The sequence below is a fragment of the Ictidomys tridecemlineatus genome, unplaced genomic scaffold, assembly GCF_052094955.1.
Source record: "Ictidomys tridecemlineatus isolate mIctTri1 unplaced genomic scaffold, mIctTri1.hap1 Scaffold_92, whole genome shotgun sequence".
Taxonomy (NCBI): Eukaryota; Metazoa; Chordata; class Mammalia; order Rodentia; family Sciuridae; genus Ictidomys; species Ictidomys tridecemlineatus.
Genome location: NW_027526147.1, coordinates 402,542 through 428,683, shown reverse-complemented (window position 1 = coordinate 428,683; position 26,142 = coordinate 402,542). Strand labels below are relative to the sequence as shown.

The following is a 26,142-nucleotide window of genomic DNA, read 5'->3' as shown; positions in this document are numbered from 1 at the left end:
TCCAATTATCAAAGTTCTATGGTGGTTTTTTAAACTATAATTTTGGTTCTAAACACTTTTGTTAGCTTACTCATGATCATTATGTTATAATTAGTAGGACTACTAAAGGATAAGTGTTAACTACTGAGCCATTAAAACCTGTTCATCTTATAATCATAATGTTTGACTAGAATATGACTTCCAGAGAAATTATGTAATCTTATTGAAAAGTAGAGCGACTGGAATAAACAATCTTTGTAACCTTTCCAGACATTGTGATCCCTTAATTTTTTAGTTTTAAAAATGATAAAATAAATAATTTTCACTAAAAATTTGAGTAAGTATATACTTAGGAGTATTTCTTTAATTCCAGAGGTTCTTTGAAAACCTTAACCCCATGGGAAGCTCATCTGAAAAAGAGTTTACAGATTATTTGTTCAACAAGTCACTAGAAATCGAACCCCGAAACTACAAACAGCCTCCTCGATTTGTAAGTCCATGACAATGTTGGAAAATATTATTTTTAATATTATTCAACCTATTTCCTTAAAATTGTAATCAAATAGCTATTTTTAGATATTTTATAGTACTATTTCTAAAATTATGTATACTGTAAAGGAAGATATCAGCTTTTTTGATAAAATCTGATGTATCCTTTGTCCTACTACCATTTATCTGTCAATTTTTGATCCCTTCTAGTATAAGAGAAACAGGTGTGAGAATATGAGAGCCTAGCAGTAGCTGAATGGAACAAAGGAAGTGAAAAGAACTGGGAAAAGAGTAAGCAGTAGTATATAGGTTTTTTTTTTTTTTGCTTGACCATTGGCTCTTGCCATTAGGGCTCCATGGTCTGTGGTTGCCAGTGAAATCCATCTCTCACACTAGGAATTGCTTCTACACTTTCTAGTTATTCCACAGGTTTGCAGTGGCAACAGAAATAATGGAAGACTAATTCTAAGTCACTGAAAGTGAAGCAAGATTTGGAAAAAAGTAAAAATCATTTATAAACAGACTCCCTTTGGCAAAGCAGTAAACTAGGTAGTTGCATGGTATCTCATTCTCACATCAGTATATGATAGAGATTATCCTAACTTTATAAGTAAAAAAATTGAGGCTCAAAGAGATTAAATAACTTTTTCAAGACTGAACAGCTAGTTTTAGGCACAGTTGAGATTTTAACTCAAACTTTTTTGAGTGGGTGCTAGGGATCTATCCCAGGGCCTCATGCATGGAAGGCAAGGGCTCTACCACTAAGCTATATCCCCAGTCTTTTTAATTTTTTTTTAATTTTAGAGACAGGATGTCTCTTACATTGCCCAGTGTTTTAGTCACTTTTTCATCACTATGACCAAAAAGAACAACATCAAGAGGAAAAAGTTTATTTTGGCTCATGGTTTCAGAGGTTCAGTCCATGGTCAGTGGACCCCTAATTTTGGGCCTGAGGTGAGATAGAACATCAGGCAGAAGCAGAAAAGCGTGAAAGAGGTAAAGCAGCTCAAGATGTGGAAACCAGGCAGCAGAAGCACTCTTTCTCACCAGGGTCAAAATATAAACCCAACGGTATAACTCCCAGTGATATACTTCTTCAGCTATACCCTACCTGCCCATAGTTACGACTCAGTTAATTCATTGAAGTGAATTAATCCACTGATTATGTTATAGGTCTCATAATCTTATCATTTCACCCCTCAACATTCCCTCATTGTCTCACACATCAACTTTTGGGGGATACCACATATCCAAACCACAACATCCAAGCTGGCCTCAAACTTGACAATCCTCCTACCTCATCCTCCTGAGTAGCTGGGATTATAGGCATTTACCACAGCATTTGCCTCCAACTCAAATTTATGAATCTGAGATTTTTGTTTTTTCATCAAGTTACCACTGCCAGAGTTTTAAAATTGGGATGGAGTTTAGGATAGGGAACAATGATAGCCCTCTTCACCAAAGGGTTTTGAAAGCACTGTTATAGAGATTGAACATTTAGTATAAGAAAAGGGGAAAAGGGGACTTTTTAAAAAGTGAAGCACATAACATAATATAAACATAAATTATGTTACCAGTAAATATTTATTAAATTGATATAAGTTATTTGAAAAAAAGTTTAGATATAAGTGTTTTAGGAGCTAAAGGTTGTTTTGACACAATTTTTTAGGCATTTTATTTCTACAGTTATTGAAAGAGATTTACTTATATTCAAGTTCATTTTTAAATTAATCCAGTTAAATCCAGAAGTTATTACTAGAATACCACAAACTGCCGCTGCAGATTGGTATTTTGTTGCACTCTTTTAATTTATTCCTTGAGAATTAATTAACTGGTTCCTTGAGAACTAATTAACTAATAATGTAACTCATGAAAATAAATGATACTAATTATGTTTACTTTTCCTAGGCTAGGAAATCAACCTACTCCTTAAAATCTCCTGGAATAGGGCCTAATTCAGGACGGCATGGCTCTACCTCAGGCACTTTATGAGGTTATCCAACACAATTAGAAAGAGAACCTTATAAGATAAGCTTTAGTCGGGTTGCTGAAACTGAGCTCGAATCAACAGTGTCAGCACCAACCTCTCCAAATACACCATCTACTCCACCAGTGTCTGCTTCTTCAGAACATAGTGTGTTTTCAGATATGGATCTCAATAGTTCCTGTGGTAAGTATTTGATAAAAACCATTTGGTAAAAAAGGAATTTTTGTTTCGGATAATTCTCATCATTTTAATTAACAAACTACAGAATCCTTTGTAATCAAATCAGTATGAAAAGTAGCATCTAAATGTGAAAATGGTGATTATCACACTTATGCATTTGTTAATGCATGTTGTTTTCTGATTTATTCATTCAAAAAGATTTATTTAGTACTTTTGGGACCTCACCACCACTTGAAAGGGAGCAACAGGCAGTGAATAAAAAAATAAGTACATAAGTTCAGTGAGGAAAATTGAAAGGGACTGTGATAGAAGGGGAACCATTTACACTAAGAAAGAGAAAAACATTCTAGGTACAAGGAATACTTAGTTTCATCTTTCTAAAAAAAACTGACACATTAAAAGATGGTGATAAAATTTTGTGCTATGTATATTACATGTTACTTTATGCTGACATGTAAAAATAAAACCATACATGTTACCTATCTTTTCAAATTAATTTTTCTCTTTCCAATAGGTAGCAATAGCATCTTTGCTACAGTGCTCTTGCCACATTCAAGTAAGTATGATTCTAATGAAATTACTATAATAATAATAATTTGGTTTACCAAATTTGTATTTGAACATTTTGGGGCTTAGCAACATGGAAAGAATAAGAAAAATTTTTTCCCTCCCTCCTTCCCCTCTCCCCTTCACCCTATCCCTCTTTTCTTCTTTATTTCTGTTGTGCTGGAGATTGAGCCCCAGGCCCTATACATTCTAGACAAACCCTCTACTGATGAGCTATATTCCCAGCTTGAAAGAAATTTTTATAAATAAATTGAATTATTTGCTTATTGTTATGTAATATTTAAATTTTCCTATAGTTTTTTAAAATTATTTTATGACCTGTGTTCAAGGGACTGTGTGACCTTGAACAAATTATTTTTTATCTCCAAACTTATTAAGGACCAAATGAAATAACTATTTAGAATACCTAATTTGTTTCTTAGCACAGAATGAACAATTATTTCATATCAGTTACCTATCTTCTTCCCCACCCCTTCCAATTCATTTTCCTGTAGGAATAATACACAGTCAGCACTTTATATATGTGGTTTCCATACCCATGGATTCAGTCAGCCACATATTGAAAATGTAGTTATACCTACAGTGCTTGCATCTGTACTGAACACATATAGACTTTTTTATATTGTCATTGTTTCCTAAACAATACAGTGTAACTATTTATATAGTATTTCTACTATAGCAGGTATTATAAATAATCTAGAACTGGGCATGGAGGCACACACCTGTAATCCCAGCTACCCAGGAGGCTGAGGCAGGAGGATTGCAAATTCAGTGTCACCCTGGACAATTAGAAATACCTCCAGGGTTTGTATTTAAAAAAAAAACAAAAACCCTGCACTGCTAAAGCACTGGCCTAGCATATGTGACACCCTGGGTTCAATCCCTAGTACCCCACCTCAAAACAATACTAATAATGTAGAGAGGATTTAAATTTGCAGAATATATGTAGGTTAAAAGCAAATATATCATAGTAAATTGCATTATATAACATTATTATGCATTGTAAGAGACTTAAACATCTGTGGAGTTTGTATCTGTGAAATATGCTATAATCAGTCCCAGATACCAAGGGATGACTATATTAAATGTTTATTTAAAGTTCCCAGGATAGCGTTTGATAATTTATTTCTTGATATCTTATTTAGTTAAAGTAGTATTTTAAGAAAAGCAGTATTTTATCATTCTAAATTATTTCATCATTTATTATCAAAATGTTATTAACTTTCTGTGGCAATTTGTTTAAGACAAAAATAACCCAAAAAGGAACACAGCAGCTTTGGGAATAATTCTCTCAATCTGGAGAACCTCCCGTCTAACATAGTAAAATGTATATGTTATAGACAGTAGCAGGAATTCCAGTCTTTTCAATGGCTCTGAGTCAGAGGCTGAGACAGCAACCAATGCAAACTGGTTAAACACTTAAAATGAAATTAACAGAAGCTCCCTACCCCATGTCTCTTCACCCCTTTTCTTGTTCCTCATTGAAACTTCATTTCTAAAATGATTTTTTATATTGCTTCCTCTTTTGAATCATTAATTTTACATACTATTTACTGATGAGGATTTCATGTTCTGCCTTACCTATACTTATCACATTGAGGGCAATGTGATATTATTCACTATTAGATCAAATGGTATTTATTGTATTTCCTTTTTAATACACTTTTATTTCCTGGAGTTAAGAATTTACTCATTAAAGCATGGATTTGTTTAAGACATTGCTTGGTCTTCCCATGCCCTTTTATAGCACATTTTCATAAGATCAAGCCTATTAGAAAACCTATCAGAGTTTTCATTTATCTTCCCCTTTCCACCCCTTCTCCTCTTCCACTTGGAAACCTCCTTCCTGACATTTTCCAATTTGAACTGGTTGCTGTCTTAGCCTCTGACCCAACCATCATCTTAGAAGTTTCTTTATCATCCAGAAATTCCCTTCACCTTCCTCCTGTATTGAATTTTTGTTTCTTAGATTCCTTTCTTTATGTGTTCCCTCATTTTGGTAGGGGCACATACTTGCATAGTAACCTGTTAAAGTATACTATAGTATATAAATGTTTAAGTTTTTAAGTTTCTGGAAGTGTATTATACATTTAATTGTTAATAGTGTGCCTGAGTATAGAATTTAAATTATCTTTACTGTCTTCTAGCTTTTATAATTGCTAATACCATATTAATTCATTCACATATTGAATGTAATTTTTTCCTTTTTTTGGTAGTACTGAAGGTTGAACTCAGGGATACTCTGCCACTGAACTACATACACAACCTTTTTATTTTTTATTTTAAGATAGGGTTTTTTAAATTTTAAGATAGCTGCCTTGACTAACCTCAAAATTGTGATTCTCCTGCCTCAGACTCTGTAGTATCTTGGATTATAGGCATGTGCCACTGTGCCCAGTTCAGTACATATTTCTGAATGCTTGATATGTACAAGAGATATGGCAGTGAACAAAATAGACAAAAATTATTCTTTCAGTGACCACAGTTTCTGTTTCCTTTTTTTTTAAATAGCCAAGGTATAACTACAGTTGTAAAAGGATTTAAATGAAGTAAAAGTTTATTTCTCAAAAAAGCCAGAACAAGTAGACATTTCTGCTCCACAGGATTTTCAGGCTAGCAGGGTGATTCAGAATTCTCAAGATGTGGCTTCAATCTCTATCTTGAACAACTGCTCCAATAGTTACCATTTTTCAGCTAGCAGAAAGGTGGAGAGCAAGAACATTTGTTATGAAAGCATGCATACATCACTTCTGCTCTCATTCCAAAACTTAGTCACATGGGCTTACCTAGCTGCAAGGTAGGTTAAGAAATGCTGTTTGTAACCACACAGCCTTTCTTAGCCTCTGGTATTAGCTGGCAATTCTTGTATACCTTTTCTTTCTGATATTTCATTGTACACAGATTTTTGTTTCATGCACAAAATTATTTGCCTTCAGGTTCTCAAAGATGAAACATAAATGAAGCCAGGCATGGTGGTGCATGCCTGTAATCTCAGTAGCTTGGGAGGCTAAGGCAGGAGATTGCAAATTCAAGGCCAGCCTCAGCAACTTAGTAAGAAGCTGTTTCAAAATTAAAAAAATTAAAAGGGCTGAGGATGTGGCTCAGTGGTTAAGCACCCTTGGGTTCAATCTTTAGTAACGACAAAGAAAAGGAAAATAAAATAAATGAATTTTGTGTTTACCTTCAGGCTATGTGTATAAAGTGTATGTGAAACATAAATGAATTTTTTTATTTAAACTTGGGCCTCAACCCCCAAATATCTTATTATATATGTAAATATTCCAAGTCTAAAATCCTTATTACTTCCTGTCCCAACCATTTTGGATAAGCAGTATTCAACCTACACTTAGTTTGTACAGCTTCTCAGCTAAGCACAAGGGATTTGGTGGCAAACAAGAAAGACTTTCTGCCTGTTTATACAAAATACCTCCAAATTTTTTGGAAAAAAATCATGTGCATGCAGATTATATTGCTCATCTTCCTCTCTTGATTTTTTACTTCATTTATAGCTCCTTGGTCTCTATGTTAGTTCCTCTTCAGCTTTCCAAACTGTTAACATTGGAAAGACTTGATCTTGAAACCTCTTTGTTTCTTTGTTTCTCACTTACCTCATTCATTAACATATCATTTATGGGATAATTTCCAGGTTCATATCTCCAACTAGATTTAGACTCATATATTCAATGACCTGTTCCACATTTTCATTTGGATATCTGATAGGAATCTAAACTTAACCTTTCCAAAACTGAGCCTCCAAAGCTGTTTTTCCTACCGCCTTCTCATCTCAATTCAGTTACTTAGGCCAAAAATATGAGAAGTAGCTTTTCTCTCTTTCTTCATACCTCAAATGTGACCCAATCAACAAATCTTGATTACCCTCAATATATATCAAGAATCTAACTATCTCTTACCATTTCTACTGCTACTACGCTGATAGCCACTACAATCTCTTAACCTTTTTCAATATGATAGCATCCTAATTTTCCATTTTTCTTGCTTTAGTATATTTTTTTCCTTTTTTAAAAATTAAAGCATTATAATTCTACATAGTATTTGGGTTCATTTTGACAAGATCATACATACAAGGAATTTGATTTCCTCTCCTCCGAATTTTCTCTGACCCTTACTGATCTTCCTTTCACTCCTTTATTTATCTATATTTAACTGGTATTTTCTACATATACATTAAGGAGAAATTCCCTTTGGCACATTTACATATGTATATAAAATGATTTTGTTAAATTCATTTCATGTTTCTTTAACTTTCCTTTCCTTTTTTCTTCTCGTTTTCATACTTCTACTCCAATGTGATATTCCCTGTATCTTTATGATATCTACTTTCCTCCCCCAAAGCCTTCTTTCCCTTATTTTGTTCTAGCTTCCACATATAATAGAAAATATTTGATCCTTGATTTTCTGAGTCAGGCTTATTTCACTTAGCATACTTTTCTCCATCTTCATCTGTTTACCTGCAAAAGCCATTATTTCACTCTTCTTTATGGCTGAGTAAAACTCCATTGTGTATATATATTTGCCACATTTTTTTTGATCCACTTATCTGTTGACAGGCATTCTGGTATAATTTGGCTTCATAATTTGGCTATTGTGAATTGTGCTGCTGTAAACATTGTGGTGGCTGTATCACTATAGTATGCTGATTTTAGTTATTTTGAACAAACACTGAGGAGTGGGATATAGCTGGGTCATATGGTTTTTCCAAAGTGGTTATACTAATTTGCAGTCCCACTAACAATGTATGAGTGTACCTTTTTCTCCATATCCTCATCAGCATATATTATCTATATTCTTGATAATTGCCATTCTGATTAAGTGAGATGAAAGCTTAGTGTAGTTTTGATTTGCATTTCCCTGATTGCTAGAGATTTTGAACATTTTTCATATATTTGTTGGCCATTTGTGTTTCTTCTTTTGAGGTATGTCTGTTTTTTGCCTTATAACTGTGAGGTTATTTTGGCATTGAGTTTTTTGAGATCTTTATATATTATTAATATTAATTAATCCCCTGTCAGTGGAGCAGCTGACAAAGATTTTTTCCCATTTTGTAGACTCTTTCTTCACATGCTTAATCATTTCCTTTGCTGTGTAGAAAGAAACTTTTAATTTGATGACATCCCAGTTATTGATTCTTGGTTTTATTTCTTGAGCTTTAGGGGTCTTGCTGAGGAATTGATGCCTCCACCTATAGATGGGGTGTTGACCCTATTCTCTTTGAGCAATTTTAAGATTTCTGGTATAATTTCTAACTCTTTGATCCATTTTGATTTGACTTTTGTGCAGAATGAAAGATGGGGATCTACTTTCATTCTTCTACATAGAGATATCCAGTTTTCCCAGCTATTTGTTAAAAGACTGTCTTTTCTCTAACATGTATTTTTGGCATATTTTTCAAGTATTGGATGGCTGTAGAAATGTGAGTTTGTTTCTGTCTATTCCACTGATCTTCAGGCTATTTTTGCTGCTGTAGCTCTGTAATATAATTTGAGATCCTCCTGTATCACTTTTCTTATTCAGAATTGCTTTGGCTCTTCTGGATATCTTAATCTTTCAAATAAATTTAAGGACTGTTTTTTCTAGTTCTGTGAAGAATGTCATTGTTATTTTGATGGGAATTGAGTTTTTTAATCTGTATATTGCTTTTGGTAATATAGCCATTTCGACAATATTAATTCTTCCTATCCAAGAACATGGGAGGTATTTTTATGTTCTGAGATTATCTTCAATTTCTTTCTTCATTTTTCAATGTAGAAATCTTTCACCTTGTTTAGATTAATTTCCAGTTGTTTGTTTGTTTGTTTAATTTTGAGGATATTGTGAAAGGGATGATTTTCCTGATTTCTTTCTCAGCTGAATTGCTTTTGGAATACAGAAAAGCTATTGATATATGAGTGAATCCTGCTACTTTGCTAAATTCATTCATTAGCTCTAGGAATTTTATGGAAGAATTTTTTTGGTCTTCTAAATATAAGATCATGTCATCAACAGACAGTGATAAGTTTGACTTCTTATTTTCCTGTTTGTATTCCTTAATTTCCTTCTCTTGCCTGATTGCTCTGGCTAGAGTTTCGAGAACTATATTGAATAGAAGTGGTGAGGGTGGACATCCTAGTCTTGTTTCTGATTTTAGAGGAAAAGCTTTCATTTATTTTTCATTCAGTATGATGTTTGCTTTGGGTTTGTTGTATACAGCCTCTATAATGCTAGATAAGTTCCTTCTATCCCTAGTTTCTACAGCATTTTAACATGAATGGTTGCTGTATTTTATCAAAGGCCTTTTCAGTATCTATTGAGATGATCATATATATGGTTTTTGTTCTTTATTCTATTTAAGTGGTGAATTACATTTATTGAATTGTGTATGATGAACCAACCTTGCATCCCTAGGATGAAACCTACTTGTGGTCATGGTGTATTTTCTTCGTTATATGTGTTTTAATGTGATTTGCTAATATTTCATTAAGGATTTTTGCATCTATATTTATCAGGAAATTGGGCTGTAGTTTTCTTTCCTAGATAATTGATAATTGCCATTTGGTATCTGGTTTGGATGTTAGGGTTATACCTGCTCCAGTATACATATATTTTTTAAAAATATTTTTTTTAGTTGCAGTTGGACACAATGCCTTTATTTTCTTTATTTTTATGTGGTGCTGAGGATCGAACCCAGGGCCTCACACGTGCTAGATGAGCGGTCTACCACTGAGCCACAACCCCAGCCCCTCCAGTATGTTTTTAATACAACAGCCAGACTGATTCTTTTAGGAAATAAATAAGACCTTAACTCTCCTGTATATAAAACTTTCCATCTCACTCATATTAAAAGTTAAAGTTCCTTCATAGGGCCCACAAGGCCTTACAGGGCTTAGCTTCCTTTGATCTGTGAGATCTAATAATCTGCTGTTTTCTTCCCTTACTCTTCACTGCTTTAGGTATTCTGCCTCTAGAACACAAAGGCACATTACTACATTAGGACTTCTGCTTTTGCTATTCCTTCTGTTTCTAATGCTCTTTGACCACTTGGCATCATGGCCTGCTCCCTTGACTCCTTCAAGTTTTTGCTTAGTGTTTCCTTAGTGAGTTCTTCCCCAATCACCTGTTTAAAATTGCTTCCCATCCACCTATTCCTGAACCCCTTTCCTACAAATTATTTCTTCTTATGGTGTATAGCTATGCTACTTTTACATATTTATTATTTCTCTCCAACCAGAATATAAACTCCATAAGCAAGTCACTATTATATTGCTATCAAGTAGAACAGTATTTGGCAGTATAGTAAATAGCCCAATGTTAATGAAAACAATCTGGTAACAAAATGCACTTTATTGAAAATAAAATTGTGTTCACACAACAAGGGTTATTGAGTGTCTACTTTGTATAAACATAGTGGTTATGTGGTGGCTATAGAGTCAGACTCAAATTCAGAAACTATCAAATATGTCCCACCATCATTTAGATATCTTCTGTTTCCATGAGTCTATGTGTTTATAAAGAAGAAAAGACTCATGTCAGACTACCTTAAACAGTAAGAATCCATTCTGAAACACATAATTGGAACTGTATAGGAAAGCTGCTTTAGGACTAGTTGATTCAGTGGCTCAATGATGTTATTAAAGACTGAAGTTCCTTTTGACTCTCATTGTTTTGTCCAGATTAACATCTTTATCTACAGCTGTTTTTCCATAAGGTCATAAAAAATGCTGGCAGGAATGATAAAAGTTATATGTTTCTTTATTCAGCAGATAGAGAAAGGTTGAGAAACAAAATGGCAAAGTACTTTTCCAAAATAACAAGTTGTAACTGGGCACAAGTTTTTAAGTTGTTAAGTGGGCACAATACCTTTATTTTGTTTTATTTTTATATGGTGCCAGGGATCAAACCCAGTGCCTCACGCATGCTAGTCAAGCACTTTACCACTGAGCCACAACCCCAGTCCAAGGGATATCCTTTTTAATAGCCTCCAGAAAAATCTCCTTTGGTATTTCAGTGACCAGTTGAGTTCTACGTGATGAGTTTAATAGAGTAATTCCATTTCTTTAGCGGGAATTTTCAGACTTGAACTAATCAGGCCTTATTCCTGTTGCTAAGGGGTAAGGTCAGCTTTCCCTGAAGCACACATGGCTACATGTATGAGAAGGTGGATAAAAATCTGATTGGGGTAAGAAAATGAGAAAGTGAATCCCGTGCCCACTTCTTATCAATACTCCCAAAAGTATACTTTTCGTATCAACTGTTGGGTCCCTGAACCAGCAGAACCCCTGAAAGTAACTGCAGAGTCCACATAATCAGGGCAGCAACTTTTGACATGGAATAATAAATTTAATATCTGTATTTGAGGAAAAAGTTCCAATTCTGAGTCAATCCCTTTTCCTGGCTCCTTGTTCTTCATCATGAAAAATGTAGCAGTTGTGGAGGGGTAGGAGGGAATCTAAATGCAGTGACCAAGACCATGAATGGCTGCTAAAAATGTAACATTCTTGAGAAATACTAGTGAGATATGTCAAGTTCTGCAAGAGGATTGGAAGTAAAAAATGTACAGTAAAATTACTATATACATCAGTATAGAAAAGTTTTCCTTTTTAAAAGAAACACAAATCCATTGCTTTATAGGAAAGACAGTAGAATTAGACATAACTTTCCTTTGTTCATATAGGAATACATGACCAGTGTAACTCCACATTGTATACAACCACAAGAATTAGAAGTTATACTCCATTATGTATAATTTGTCAAAATACATTCTGTCATGTATAACTAAAAAGAAAAAATAATTTTTTTTAAAAACATAGCTCTATAAGTCAGTGGAAAGTGACTTAAAATTATCAGATGTGTTTATATCACATCTTATACACTATTTTTAATGCCCCTAATGCTTTGGCATTGCTATTCTCTATTTATTCCTTATTTATAGCTCTGATAGCTTTAATTTTCTAAACAGTCATTCGCTGCATACATCTATTGTACCTGGTTGAAATGTAGTAGAATCTGTGAGTAGTGATGAGTAGTAGCTATGACTTGTTGACATTTCCATTAAATTGTTTATACATACATTACAAATGTGGATTTGTGTTGTATTGGGCTGAAAGTTAACAGGCTTTCAGCCACCACTTTTTAATTTTTATTTAGATTCATTGTGTATGTAGCAAACTCTTGTCTTTTATTTTTTTACTGGTACTAGGGATTTAGCCCAGGGGTGCTTTAACCACTGAACTACATCCCTAGCCTTATTTTATTTTATTTTGAGACAGGGTCTTGCTAAGTTGCCCAGGCTGACTGGACTCATGATCCCCCAGCTTCAGTGTCTCAAGAGGCTGTGGGATTTCAGGTGTGCCACTACCATGTCCAGCAACTCTTGTCTTTTAAAATATAAGAATGGAAAATATTTCTTGTAATCTGCTCTTTTGCAAAGAATATTTAATTTTTAAACATTATGCAGGCAGTGAATTGTATGAACCAGATCATTTTTGTATTGATTGATTAGTAAAACTTCTATAAACTTATATTTATTAAAATAATGGCAGTACTTAGTATTATTTGCAATTTGAATCATTTAAATCTAATACTAGTTGGAATATTTTTTCTAAATTTTATGCGCTATCAGTGAAGGTCTGCAAAAATGTATAAAATTAAACAAACAATACATAAAATTTCCTTTTTATTACATAAAATTGCAATGCATACCTAGTAAATCTTGAGTGGTTATTTAACAAATTACTAGGTAGGTAGTGTCTTTCAGTAGGTATTTAATATTTTCTGAAGAAGTAGGAATTATGAGTTATATCTTTCTAAAATTATTTGTGTGCCATTGTTTTTATCCTTACAGTTTTAACTCATCAAAGCAATGATCCAAAAGTAAATTTTAGGAAATTTAGGCTATTATTTGTTCTGTTATTCTAACAGTCTTGGGAATTTTTTTTACAAAGACTACTATGAATTTGATTTTATTTCTTAAATTTTGAATTTTGTTATATATCATTTAAATGATAATATAAGCATTTACACTGTAGTAGCATTTTTAAAATAGCAACCTTCTTTGCTATTTTATTAAAAATCTAGGCTTTTCACCCTTTTGGCTTTTTGAGGAGGGTGGTACCAGGGATTGAACCCAGGGTAAGTTAACCACTGAGCCACATCCCCAGTCTTTTTAGTATTTTTTTATTTTGAGACAGGGTCTCACAAAGTCCTTAGAGTCTTGCTAAGTTGCTGAGGTTGTCTTGAATTTGCATTCCTCCCACCTCAGCCTCCTGAGTTATTTGAATTACAGGAATGCGCCACTGGGCCCAGCACCCATCTGACTCTTAAACTTAGTATCTTTACAAAGTGCACTGGAAGGTCTGTTACTGCAGAAGGGTTGGGAAACAATAAGACCATGTGATAAAGTCATTTGATAATGAACACTGTGAATATTTCAAGTTTGTTTTATAAAATCTAAAAGAAAACTTTTGTCAAACTACAAAATCTATGTATACTTCTAGATTGTAAGACTTGATAGTTTTATTTATGACTTTGTAGATTGTTATTTGGATATGAAACAAAACAGAAAAATATATTGAGAAGGAATATGTTTGACTTCTTTAATGTATCACATTTCTTAAAACATTTTTAATGTGTGCTTAATATTTAATAAACCAAAAATGATACAATTACAGTGTCATGCATATTGTCAATGACAAAAGTAAAATTATTTTGTGGTAGCAGGAAACAAAAACTATACTTTGATGTCCCATAAGCAGTCACTTAGCATGTTTAAAACTAAATTCATCAACTTCTTTCCCAACTTATTCCTGCAAACTCAATCTAAGTATAATGACAAATAAGACATGATGAATGTCTCTATAATAACTGTGAATGTGGAGAAAAATTAAATGGGGAGTTGGACCATAATTTTAGAGTTCTTTAAAACCATATAAATAAGACAAAAGAAATTGATCAAAATGAAAATAGTTCTTATTCTGTACCTAGTTGACCTGTTCAGGAGTAATTTTCCTCTAATACTTTATTATTTTGTAAATTTTCTTCAGTGTGACTCTATAACATATACCTTATTATTAAGAGATTTGCAAAGAGAGTTATATGATATATAACCCTAATTTATGGTCTCCTATATGGAGATTTTATTACCTGTGTAGTCATGAACCTGATTGTAGCTGCTTCAGAGTAAATGTTTTCTGCTTAGGATAATTTTTCTCTAAAAGTAACTACATATATACATTCATGTTTTTGTTTGGTTTTGTTTTAGATTTTAAAAAGACTTTTGGAGGAGGAGTCTCATTATTAATCATAACTAAATAATGTGCCTTCACTTAGCTATCATATATACTGTGTACCAGGAACTGTGTTAGGTACTAGGGATACAAAATAAATGAGCTGTCCTAAGAGAGCTTACATTTTAGAAGAGAAGATAGATAATATATAACAGGCATTACAGTCTGATAAATGCCATGGCAGAAGTGATCACAGTTGCAATGAAGTTTTGTTGGATTAATTGCACTGTAAATTGTGGTTAAACTAATCTTTGCCTCCCTAGAGTCTGTCTTCAGTTCGTGTGGTAGTTTAAATAAACCAAGTGAAGAGCTACTGATTCCTCCTCCACTTCCTCCTCGAAGAAAGTTTGACCAAGATGCTTCAAATTCAAAGGTAGTCAACAGGACCTGGATTTGCCTTAATTTATTTAAAAATTTATGGATTTTCAAGATAGGACTTTATTTTTACGAATTTGTTGTATTTTGGCTTTTCTTTATCATTTTCCACATTTATATTGTTGTATTTGAAAAATGCTTTTAGTAGTTGTTTAATTCTTATAAAAAAAACTTTCCTTTAAAAAAGCGGGGGGGGGGGTGGTGCTGATTCACAGACTCAGAAATACACTTTTTTTCTGGTACTAGTATGTGAAGGATTCTTCCAGCTTTCCATCAGCTTTTCAAATTTAATTTTTGGAAAGCTTGTTAAAACCTGATATGTTAACCCTTACTCCTGGAGTTTTTGATTCAGTAGATCTGGAGTGAGGGCTCAAAAATTTGCTTTTCTAACCAAAGGCCCAGTGTTCTCTCCAATGTGCAGTTGCTAACTCACAATAAGCAGTGGGGAGGGGAGAATAGAAATTCACTGGCTCAGACAAAGGGGAATGAAGGGAAGGGACGAGGAATGGGAATAGGAAAAACAGTAGAATGAATCAGACATAACTTTCCTATGCTCATAAATGAATACATGACTCCACATCATGTACAACCAGAAGAATCGGAAGTTATACTCCATGTATGTATGATATCTCAAAATATAATCTCCTTTCATACATAACTAAAAAGAACAAATAATTTTTAAAATAATTTGCTTTTCTAACAAGTTCCCTACTGGTACTGATGTTGCTGGTCCTTGGATGACCCTTTTAAATCCACTGTTCTGAGTGTCACTGGGAAAAGTAGAAGTAAATGCTTAATCAGGAGAAGCTGGACATTAAGTCTCCTTAACATCATGTCCTTTCACATCTACAAAACTCTATATTATTTTTGCTTACCTATTTTTATAATTAAAATTCATGAATTTCTTAAATTTATGAAATAGTAACACAAAGTAAGATGAATTGAAGCTTTATGTTCTAAGACTTCAATTAAAACATCTCATATGTAGAAGTATTAAACAGAGCCCTTGATTAAACTAGAAGTGATGTACTTAAAAATCTGATAATTAAACCAGATTAATTTACTTTGAGCTTCTGGATTTAATTCGTGTGTTGAGTTAAAAAATTCTTCTGTGTGAAGAATTTTTCAGACTTTTAAAATTGCCTTGTAAGTTTTTCAGGAGAAAAGAAGTATAGTTATATAACTTTTTGTTTTAAAGGGAACTGTGAAATCTGATGACGACCCTCCTGCTATTCCACCAAGACAGCCTCCTCCCCCAAAGATAAAACCCAGAGTTCCTGTTCCTACCAGTGCATTTAATGGACTTCTGCATAGTCCACCTCCACCTCCGCCAACAGATCCTCTTCCTGATACCCCTCCACCAGTTCGCCTTCGACTTCCAGAACACTTTATAAACTGTCTGTTTAATCTTCAGCCACCTCCACTGGGACATCTTCACAGAGATCCAGACTGGCTCAGAGACATTAGAACATGTCCAAATTCACCAAGCACTCCTCCTAGCACACCCTCTCCAAGGGTACCATGTCGATGCTATCACAACAGTCTTGCTCATTCTCAAGCTCCCCCTGTTCCACCAAGGCAGAATTCAAGCCCTCACCTACCAAAACTTCCACCAAAGACTTACAAGTGAGAGTTTTCACATCCCCCATTGTACAGACTGTCTATGGTAGAAAATGCAGAAACTCCTCAATAACCTTAGCCATATGTAGTCATTGACACTGGAATAGTATTTGTAAAGCTTTTTTTTTAATTTACTCAAAAAGGCATAGTATTTTAGTTTTTTTGGTTTTTGTTTTTTGTTTTTACAAATAATGCTCTTCAGAAATGCTACTGATCAAATAAGCTTTTAAGAATTGGAAAGATAAAATACAAAAGTCCTTTACCAATATCCTCAGGTGATCAGTTGCATTGCCTTGTCTTGGATCCTCAGTGCTGCGAAAAGGCCAGTATAATGAATTTATATTTGCACTGTAGACTCTGCTAAAATATGGTTTAAAGTGACTTTGTTTGCACTGAAAGGGGATAGTGTTTTTGTGGAATTTTTCAAATTTGAGTAATAGAGGCCTTTTTTTAAGGTAATGAATTTACACAAATATAGAGGTGTATGGTGTTACTGATTTTTAAATCTCTTTGACCATCTTCTGGAAGGTTTTTACTTGTAGTTTTTACATCTAGGAGAATTGTGAATAACACCCACTGTTCTTAAATTCTTTAATTCCATGTCTTAAATGCCAGTATTTGCTGCTGAAGACAAAAATGAAATGTGTAATGAAAATAATAGAATGCACTGTGTATATTATTTTGTCAAAATGTAAACAAAGAATACATAACCCAATTATAGAGGAAACAAAGGGCATGTATCTCATTCAGATGTGCCTTTTGTTTTTGCAAAAAGTTGCCTATTGCTTTGGAACACAAAGTTAATATGCCATGTATGTACGGTTTTGTTTATATTGTATATTTAAAGATAATGTTAATAACCTATATAAATTTAAGTGACTTGAGGTCTATAATACAATCTGCTACTTTACTAATTCATATGTTCAGAGGAAAAGTTCTTATGGCATAGGAACCAACTGCCTTGCCTTCAAAACCTAGTGACTTTCTCTATAAATCTTGTGTTAACTGAAATTTTTTAAAAATATTTTTTTAGATTGGTAATATTTAAACCAGCAAATACTTAATGCTTTATTAAACTTTTTAATCAGAAGCGAGTAAAACTTTTATTTGCCATTTGGATACCTTCACTCAAAGTGATGAAAAGTATGTTATGTGACAGGCTGTAGCAGTGGTTGTAAAGTAGCCAAAAGCCACGTTCTTTATTTACTGGTCTGTGGCCTTTTACTGTGCTTTGTATCAGAGTTCTTAACAAGATTAATTAAATCACCTCAGTCTTAATTTTTAAAAGACTTTTTAAAAAATGTGTTTTCATTGTAAAGAACAAGGGGATATTAGAGTACTGTAGATATATGTATACACACATTGAGTTATTTCATGCAACTTAAAACTACATAATCCCAAATAATTTATATGATGTAAATTTTAGAGGGATTAAAAAAAAATTTTAACTGGTAAATGCAAGCTCCAAGTTTCCAGCAATCCTTTTTATGCATTCATACGGAAAAAGTAGGAGCACACTTGGAAACTTCCTGAGAAAGATAATAGACACCTTTGGTAAGCTGCCTGGATTTAAGGTAACTACAGTATGAGTCAACCTCTAACCACGTAAAAATGCTCCAGTGTTTGCTTTGTTTTTTCACAGAGCGGATTATATTAGTTTTATCTGGGAAAGTGACTTAAACTAGCTGTTCCTCAAACCAGGCGCATTTTACAGGAGAAGGAATGGAAGAGGGCGGTTAGTGCTGGGTTACACCCAAGGTGCTGCAGCCTTCTGGGCTTTGTTGACTTGCGCACACGCGAGGTGCCAAGTCCGCCACTAGGAGGCGCGGGCCCCTCTCAAGGCTTGGCCTGTGAGCGGCGCACAGATGAGTTGTCACTAAGCGAGCGGCACCCTTTAGCCGGCAGAGATGGCGGCTGCTGTGGAGTCGGTGGTGGAGGATCCCCTGCGGAGCTTTGTGAGAGTTCTGGAGAAGCGGGATGGGACTACGACTGCAGCGGTATGACTCCGGTGGTGTGGGTTGCAGTTGTTTGGGACGCTGCCATTGTGCTCTCTAAATACTTGGAAACGCTGGGGTTTTCTGGAGACGGGGCCCAAGTGTTGAGCCGGCGGTCGGTGCTGGAGTTGGGCTCAGGCACCTGGGCGGTGGGACTCATGGCTGCTACCCTCAGGTAAGAATTGAAGGGAGGGGACATCGCTTTGCTTTGAAACTCATATTGCCAGTTACCCACCCTGTGCTTACCCCTCAATCAACGTTATTTTATAGGGCAGATGTTGTGGTCACCGATCTTGAGGAATTACAAGACTTGCTGAAGATGAATATTAATATGAACAAACATCTTGTCACTGGTTCTGTTAAAGCCAAGGTACTGAAATGGTTTGTATGGTCTTTCAGCTTGTTTTAAAATACCAATTCATAGTTTGTTTTAAATTGTATCTCGTTAAAGCCATGATAATACGAAATGAGCTTATTGGCTCTTGCTTATAAAGCAAGAGTATTTTAAATTATTAACAGTTTAAAATACTTGTTTGCCATTTTGAAGGGGGGAAGAAATAGAAGACTTTCCTTCTCCACCAGACTACATACTGATGGCTGACTGCATATGCTACGAGGAGGTAAATGTTCAGTGAGTGAAATCTCTCTAATCGATTAACTGTTTTTTGTATTCTGAAACTACATTTCTTCACATTTTAACATCTCTGAATTCAGGATATTTGTCTATGGATGATAGATGGTTGTAGCAAAAATAAAACAAAAGTCACAAGAGACTATGTATATACATTCATATATACCTGCAAATCATGTTTAGAAGAGTGTTATATGCATTTTATTAGAGGCTTCTTCAAAAGTTTTAAAGGATTTTACCACTTGGATCTGTTATGAAAAACTATGATAACCTTTTTAAAAAAAAAACTTTTTTGGGGATGGCAGACATTAGGGGGGCTGTAGATCAAATCCAGGGCCTTACACATGTGAGTGCTCTACTACTGAGCTACATCTCCAGCCCTAAAATCACCCCTTAGCCTCCCACCTCTGCCCTTAGTTGTTCCCAATGAAATGTTTCACCAGGAGAATTAAGTTGCATTTTTTAAAAAATTCATGGTTTTGTGGCAAGATTTACTAGATCAAATATTTTTCTTTTTTCTTTTCTTTTTTTGGAACTAGGGATTGAACTCAGGGGCACATGACCGACTAAGCCATATTCCCAGCCCTATTTTGTATTTTATTTAGAGACAGGGTCTCATTGAGTTGCTTAGCGCCTTGCTATTGTTGAGCCTGGCTTTGAACCTAGGATCCTTTTGTCTCAATCTCCCAAACTGCTGGGATTACAGGCATGTGCCACTGCAATATTTTTCTTTAAATATTGGTTTATGATAGCATTGTGGGTATCATTTATATTTAAAATAATGAGCATTGAGCCAATCCATGTTCAAGTTAAGTTCAGATTTACTTTTGTAGGAAAAATTGTTGATTTTTTAAATCCTACATTAAATTAGAGTAAGTGAAATTACTTTTAAGAGTGAAATCAACACTATTCGTTTATTTCCATGGGAACTTCAAAACACAGTCACTTGAATTCTTTTTCTGAAAACTGTAGTATAATAATTAATTTTTAAAAAATTTTTTACATGTCGATGGACTTTATTTTATTCATTTATTTTGATGCGGTGCTGAGAATTGAACCCAGTGCCTCATTCATGCTAAGCAAGTGCTCTACCACTGAGCCACCACCCAGGCCAATAATTAATTATTAATTTATAATAATAATTAATGAGTTTACCAATCATTATTAGAAAATGTTAACTACATGTACTTTGTTGTATTGATTCAAAAATTAATAATAGGGGAATTAATCCTTTTACTCCCCTAACCTTCTCTTAATAGAAAATTTTTGAAGTCATGAAATACGTTTTTCTTTTATAGTCTTTGGAACCATTGCTGAAAACACTGAAAGATCTCAGTGGATCTAAAACTTGTATCATATGTTGCTATGAACAACGTACAATGGGGAAAAATCCAGAAATTGAGAAAAAATATGTTGAGGTAAGGACTATAAGATCTATCTTTGTAGTGAGTACCCTTCAGGGAGGCTATATATGACTAATTAGTATTTTATGGCAATTTTGGAGATTTGGACAATCTGTTTGTATGAACCCAGCCAGTAGGGGACTCTTTAAAATCCACTATTCCACAAAGCCCATCCCCATTTTCTATTCTCATCCTTTATTTTTTATCTAATTAGTTGATATTGTATCTACAGAACCGTGTAAAATAATAATGGTGACACTGTCTTTTCTGAGAAAGTTCTTAATATTTCTTAATTGTTGGCTGTGGGGAACATATCAGTGATACATATAGTGCTTTTAGAGAATTCATGATAGAGGGGCTGGGGTTGTGGCTCAGTGGTAGAGTGCTCGCCTAGCATGCATGAGGCACTGAGTTCAATCCTCAGCACCATATAAATGTAAAATAAAGACATTGTGTGCACCTAAAACTTAAAAATAAATATTTTAAAATAGAGAATTCATGATAGAAATGAGGAGGTGATAAATTTGTACTTCTCTGTTTTTCTCTACATTTTTATGAAACCTCTGACCTACATACCTGTTTTTAGGGACTTAATTAATAGTCAGAAATATTCACAGGAAGTTGCAAATGTAGTACATAGCTATTTTTGGTAAAGGGGATTGAACTCAGGGGCACTCAACCACTGAGCCACATCCCCAGTCCTGTTATGTATTTTATTTAGAGATAGGGTCTCAATGAGCTGCTTAACCTGTCGCCATTGCTGAGGCTGGTTTTGAACTTGAGATCCTCCTGTCTTGGTCTCCTGAGCCGCTGGGATTACAGGCATGCCCCACTACACCCAATACATAACATCTTACGTATCTTTTAATCTTTTTCCCCCAGTGGTGACCCAGGCCCTTTTTATGGGCAAAAATTCATCCCATTACAAGTAAATCTTTTTGTACATCTGTATAGCTCTGCAACTTTTGTCTGCTGATGGACTGCTTTGGTTAATGAGAAAACAAGAATATGACTGCCTCAGATAATATATGATAAATTTTTTTAAATTTATTTTTTGTAGTAATAGATGTAGATGTATTTTTATTTATTTTTTTTTTATCAGTGCTAAGGATTGAACCCAGTTCCTCACTCATGCTAGGCAAGTGTTCTGCCACTGAGCTACAGCCCCAGCCTTCATGTTTTTCCTGAATATGAAGAATGTTACTGAGATTTTGGGACTCTTAATTAATTTTTTATACAGTTAAAATAATTTTTATTGAGGTAAAACAGTTAAATGCATATATATCAAGCACTCAGCCACATAATTACTACCCAGCATAAAAATATACATTTCTAAGACCTCAGAAGGTTTCCACAGTGCCCCTTCCTAATCAGTATTCCTACAAAGATAGCCACCATTGTACCTTCTTTATCACAGGTCTGTTCATATTATTGAGTTTAAAGTATATCTGTTAAATTTATAGCTGCTTCAGCTAGACTTTGATTTTGAAAAAATTCCCTTGGAAAAACATGATGAAGAGTATCGAAGTGAAGATATTCATATTATATACATCAGAAAGAAAAAATAAGTAAGTACATTTCCAGTTCTTCATCTTCTGAGGATATTTCATCATCTGGTCACTGTTTCTGGGCTTGTGTGTGGTCAAGGCCTTGATTTTGATGTGGTAAAACAGCTATGACTCTTCAATGGACTCAGGCATTGACTCAGGATTAAGATCACTTATCTGTCTTGCCTTTGGTTCTTGTTCTAAGTAAGGCAGGCTTTTTGTTTTCTTTCATGCTGTGCTGGGGATTGAAGTCAGGGTCTTGCATGTGGAAGGAAGCACTCTACCACTCAACTAAACCTCCAGCCCAGCAGGCTTTTTTTAAATATACCTTTGTAATGGGATGTGTTAGTAAGCAGCAGTTAATGTAACAATGCCTGAGGTAACAACTTAAAAAGAGGAAAAGTTTATTTTGGCTCACATTTCTAGTCTGTAATCCTTTTGCTCCATTGCCTTATGACAAGGCAGTATGTCATGACAGAGAAAGCCCAATCACCTCATAGCTGGGAAGGAAAAGGAAAGAAAGAGGAAAGGGCAGAGTCCTATGGAAAACACATCCCCGATGACCAGAAGACCTCCCCCATAAGGTTTCATCTCGAAAGATTTCACTTCCTCCTTTAATATATGGGCCCTTTGGAAACACTAATTCAGACTATAGCATTGGGCATTAACCCAGACAGGTGACTTAACTCTTTATATTGTAGTTTCTCTTAACTCAGATTTTAAAATGCCAGTTCATACTTTTGTGAACTTTCTTCAGTCATTCAAATTATTTTTAACAAAGTAAAATGTAATCAGATCTGGGGCTGAGGATGTGGCTCAAGCGGTAACGCGCTTGCCTGGCATATGTACAGCCCGGGTTCGATCCTCAGCACCACATACAAACAAAGATATTGTGTCCGCCAAGAACTAAAAAATAAATATTTAAAAATTCTCTCTCTCTCTCACTCTCTCTTTAAAAAAAAATAGACAGATCTGTTTATAAAGAAAAATGCACCTAATTAAATAGAATTCATTTTTTTTAGTTGTACATAATACCTTTATTTTATTTATTTATTTTTATGTGGTGCTGAGGATCGAACCCAGGGCCTTGCACATCCAAGGCGAGCACTCTACCCCTGACCCGCAACCCCAGCCCTAGAATTCATTTTTGTTCCCCTTGTTTGGTGCTTCCTTTACATGATATAACAATCACATTTTATGCAAGTTGCATCTGTGACACCTACAGTTTTTAACTTGTACAACTGTATCTCATCTATTTTGTAACTCCAGCACCTTTTATAAATGTGACAAAAATTTTAAAATGTTTTATGCCTTAAAGTATCCAGTTTTTGATTTTGGTACTGGGGATTGAACCCAGACAGATGTTGCTGAGCTACTAGTCTTTTTTTTTTTTTTTTTTTTGAGACATGGTCTCATCAAGTTGCTCAGGCTGACTGCAAACTTGTGATCCTCCTGCCTCAGCCTTCCAAGTCACTGGAATTACAGGCGTGCATCATCACAGCCAGCTAAGGGATTCAGTTTTAGCTAAAGCATTATACAGTTTTACAAGTAGAAATTTTTGAGGCATAAAGATTTTGGGTTCCTAAATATATATATATATATATATATATATATATATATATATATATATATATATATATATATATATATTTTTTTTTTTTTCGGTACCAGGGATTGAACTCGGGCACTCAACCACTGAGCCACATCCCCAGCCCTATTTTGTATTTTATGTAGAAACAGGGTCTCACTGAATTGCTTAGCACCTCGCTGTTGCTGAGGCTGGCATTGAACTCACAATCCTTCTGTTGCCCCAGCCTCCTAAGCTGCTTGGATTATAGGAGTGTGCCACGACGCCTTGCTTCATTTTTTTTAATTGATAATAATTCCCATACCATGAAATTCACCTTTTTGAAGTATACAATTCAGTATAAATATATTCACAGAACAAAGTTTTCATCTTTCTCAAAAGAAACTCCATACCATTAGCAGTCACTCATTTCTCCCCAGTCTCTAGCCCCTGGCAGTCACTAACCTCTATTTCTATTTATCTGCCTATTGTGCTCATGTCATGAATTATTCACATTACATGGTCTCTTACGTCTAGCTTTTTTACTCAACACAGACAGTGTTTTCAAGGTTTATCCATATTGTGGCATGCTTTTACTCTTATGTCTAAAAAATATTTATTTGTATGAATGTGTACATCTTGTCCATCCATTCATCATTTGGTGGCATTTTACTTTTTCAGTCTTTAGCTGTAATGAGTGGTGTTGCTGTGAACATTTATGTAGAAGTTTTTTTTGTGTGAGCATCTTTTCAGATCTCTTAGGTATATGCCTGGAGTGGTATTGCTTGGTTATATGGGAACTCTGTGTTTAACTTTTTAAGGAATTGACAAACTGTATTCCTAAGCCATTGTCCATCGTTTTAACTACAGCCATCTTAGGAGGTGTGAAATAGGATCTTGTGTTTGTTTGTTTGTGGGGGGGGGTGTGCTTGGGATTGAACTCAGGGGCACTCAGTCACTGAGCCACATCCACAACCCTATTTTGCATTTTATTTAGAGACAGGGTCTCATTGAGTTGCTTACCACCTCGCTGTTGCTGAGGCTGGCTTTGAACTTGCAGTTCTCCTATCTGTCTCCTGAGCTGCTGGGATTACAGGCATGCGCCACTGCCTCTGGCAGATCTTATGTTTTTTATTTTCATTTCCCTAATAACTAAAGATTAAAGATGTTGAATATCTTGTCTCACTTGACAAGATATCATTGACCCATTTTCAAATTGAGTTATTTGTCTTTTCATTAAGTCTAAGAGAACAATTTGGATACTGAACATCAGATGTTCAATTTGCAAAATACTCTCTCCTATTCTGCAGGTTGTCTTTCTTGTTTTGATATTATGTCTTTTATAGCAAAAAGGTTTTGAATTTTGATAATGTCCAGTATATCTTTTTTTTTTCCTTAGTTGCTTGCAGCTTTAACATGTGTCAGCTTAAAACTTTCTAAACATTATACTTGGTTATTCATTTGACTTTCATTTAGCCACTGCTGGGCATATTGCTTAGTATTAAGTACTCCATAAATAGTTGGTGAACTTTTTTTTTTTCTTATAGAAATTGCCGTCATGAAACTTTGTCATCTTACCCAAACCTCTAACAACCTGGGTAAGCTAAAGATGTGAATGAAGCATGTGAATACAGCATGGGAAGATTGTGTTTACAGATTTTTCCAGCATGTCCTTAGAGGTCTGATATATGGATGACAACCACCATGGTCTGCCTGCAATATGAAAAATGACTGCCTGCCTTTCAGTGGGCCTGAAATCCATCTTAGGTTTACTTAGCCTCAGCATTAAGTTCTGCTTAAAAGAAATATTGAGATCAGTTACTCAAATAAAAACTGGTATTAGGATTAGGCTAAAATCTGCCAAAAGTAAATAGTGAAGCAACATGGTTGATTTGACACATTTTCAGGAAACTAGAGGTAAACTGATGCAATTTTTAGAAGTATATCACTATCGAATAATTTTCTAAATTCAAACCAGTAAACATTAGTTTGCCTTGGGAATAAGTAAATTTTAAATATTTCACTTTTACATAATTAGGCAATAGTTTTGTCTTTTGCTTCATATGGTATCTTTAATGCTTAATTGTCCTTTTACTTAAAAAAACAAAACTATTGTCTTGTATACTTACATTTACCAAAGTTTTATTCTTTTCAAATAAATATGTAAGTACTCTAAATAGTGAACAATATTATAATTAGTTACAAAGAAGAAAAAATAAGAGATTAGGGAAACAAAAGGTACCTTTACAAAATTTTTCATTTGGGAATGGAGTGAGAATGGAAAGCCCAGTTCCAGGGTTATTCACTGGTATAGCTCATGCATTTTTCTTTGTGATTGTCTTCCAGGAAAATCTGGTTTAAGAACACTGGTATTAAGTTAACTTGTTTACATGAAACAGTAAAAGATTATTGCGTAACTACAAAAAAATGTAGTTGTATACATATCTATCAAATTATTTTTATGCTGTGTCATTTCTATTTCGTGTTATGATAATCTTCAGCACACATGGACTGAAAGTCAAGG

At 34.5% G+C, this 26,142-nt stretch overlaps 1 long non-coding RNA gene and 2 pseudogenes across 1 annotated transcript; all 3 read left to right on the top strand.

The window, feature by feature from the left end:
- The window catches only part of LOC144374875 (son of sevenless homolog 2-like), a 41,206-nt pseudogene extending 23,640 nt beyond the window's left edge, over window positions 1-17,566 (top strand).
- Window positions 17,567-18,334: 768 nt separating this feature from the next.
- On the top strand, window positions 18,335-19,090 carry LOC144374886 (protein N-lysine methyltransferase METTL21D-like; annotated as a pseudogene).
- Window positions 19,091-20,269: 1,179 nt separating this feature from the next.
- LOC144374887 (uncharacterized) lies at window positions 20,270-25,346 on the top strand. The gene is made up of 3 exons (XR_013434144.1): window positions 20,270-20,519; window positions 21,968-22,072; window positions 25,166-25,346. It is a non-coding gene; the product is annotated as an uncharacterized LOC144374887 (long non-coding RNA).
- Window positions 25,347-26,142: the final 796 nt, after the last annotated feature.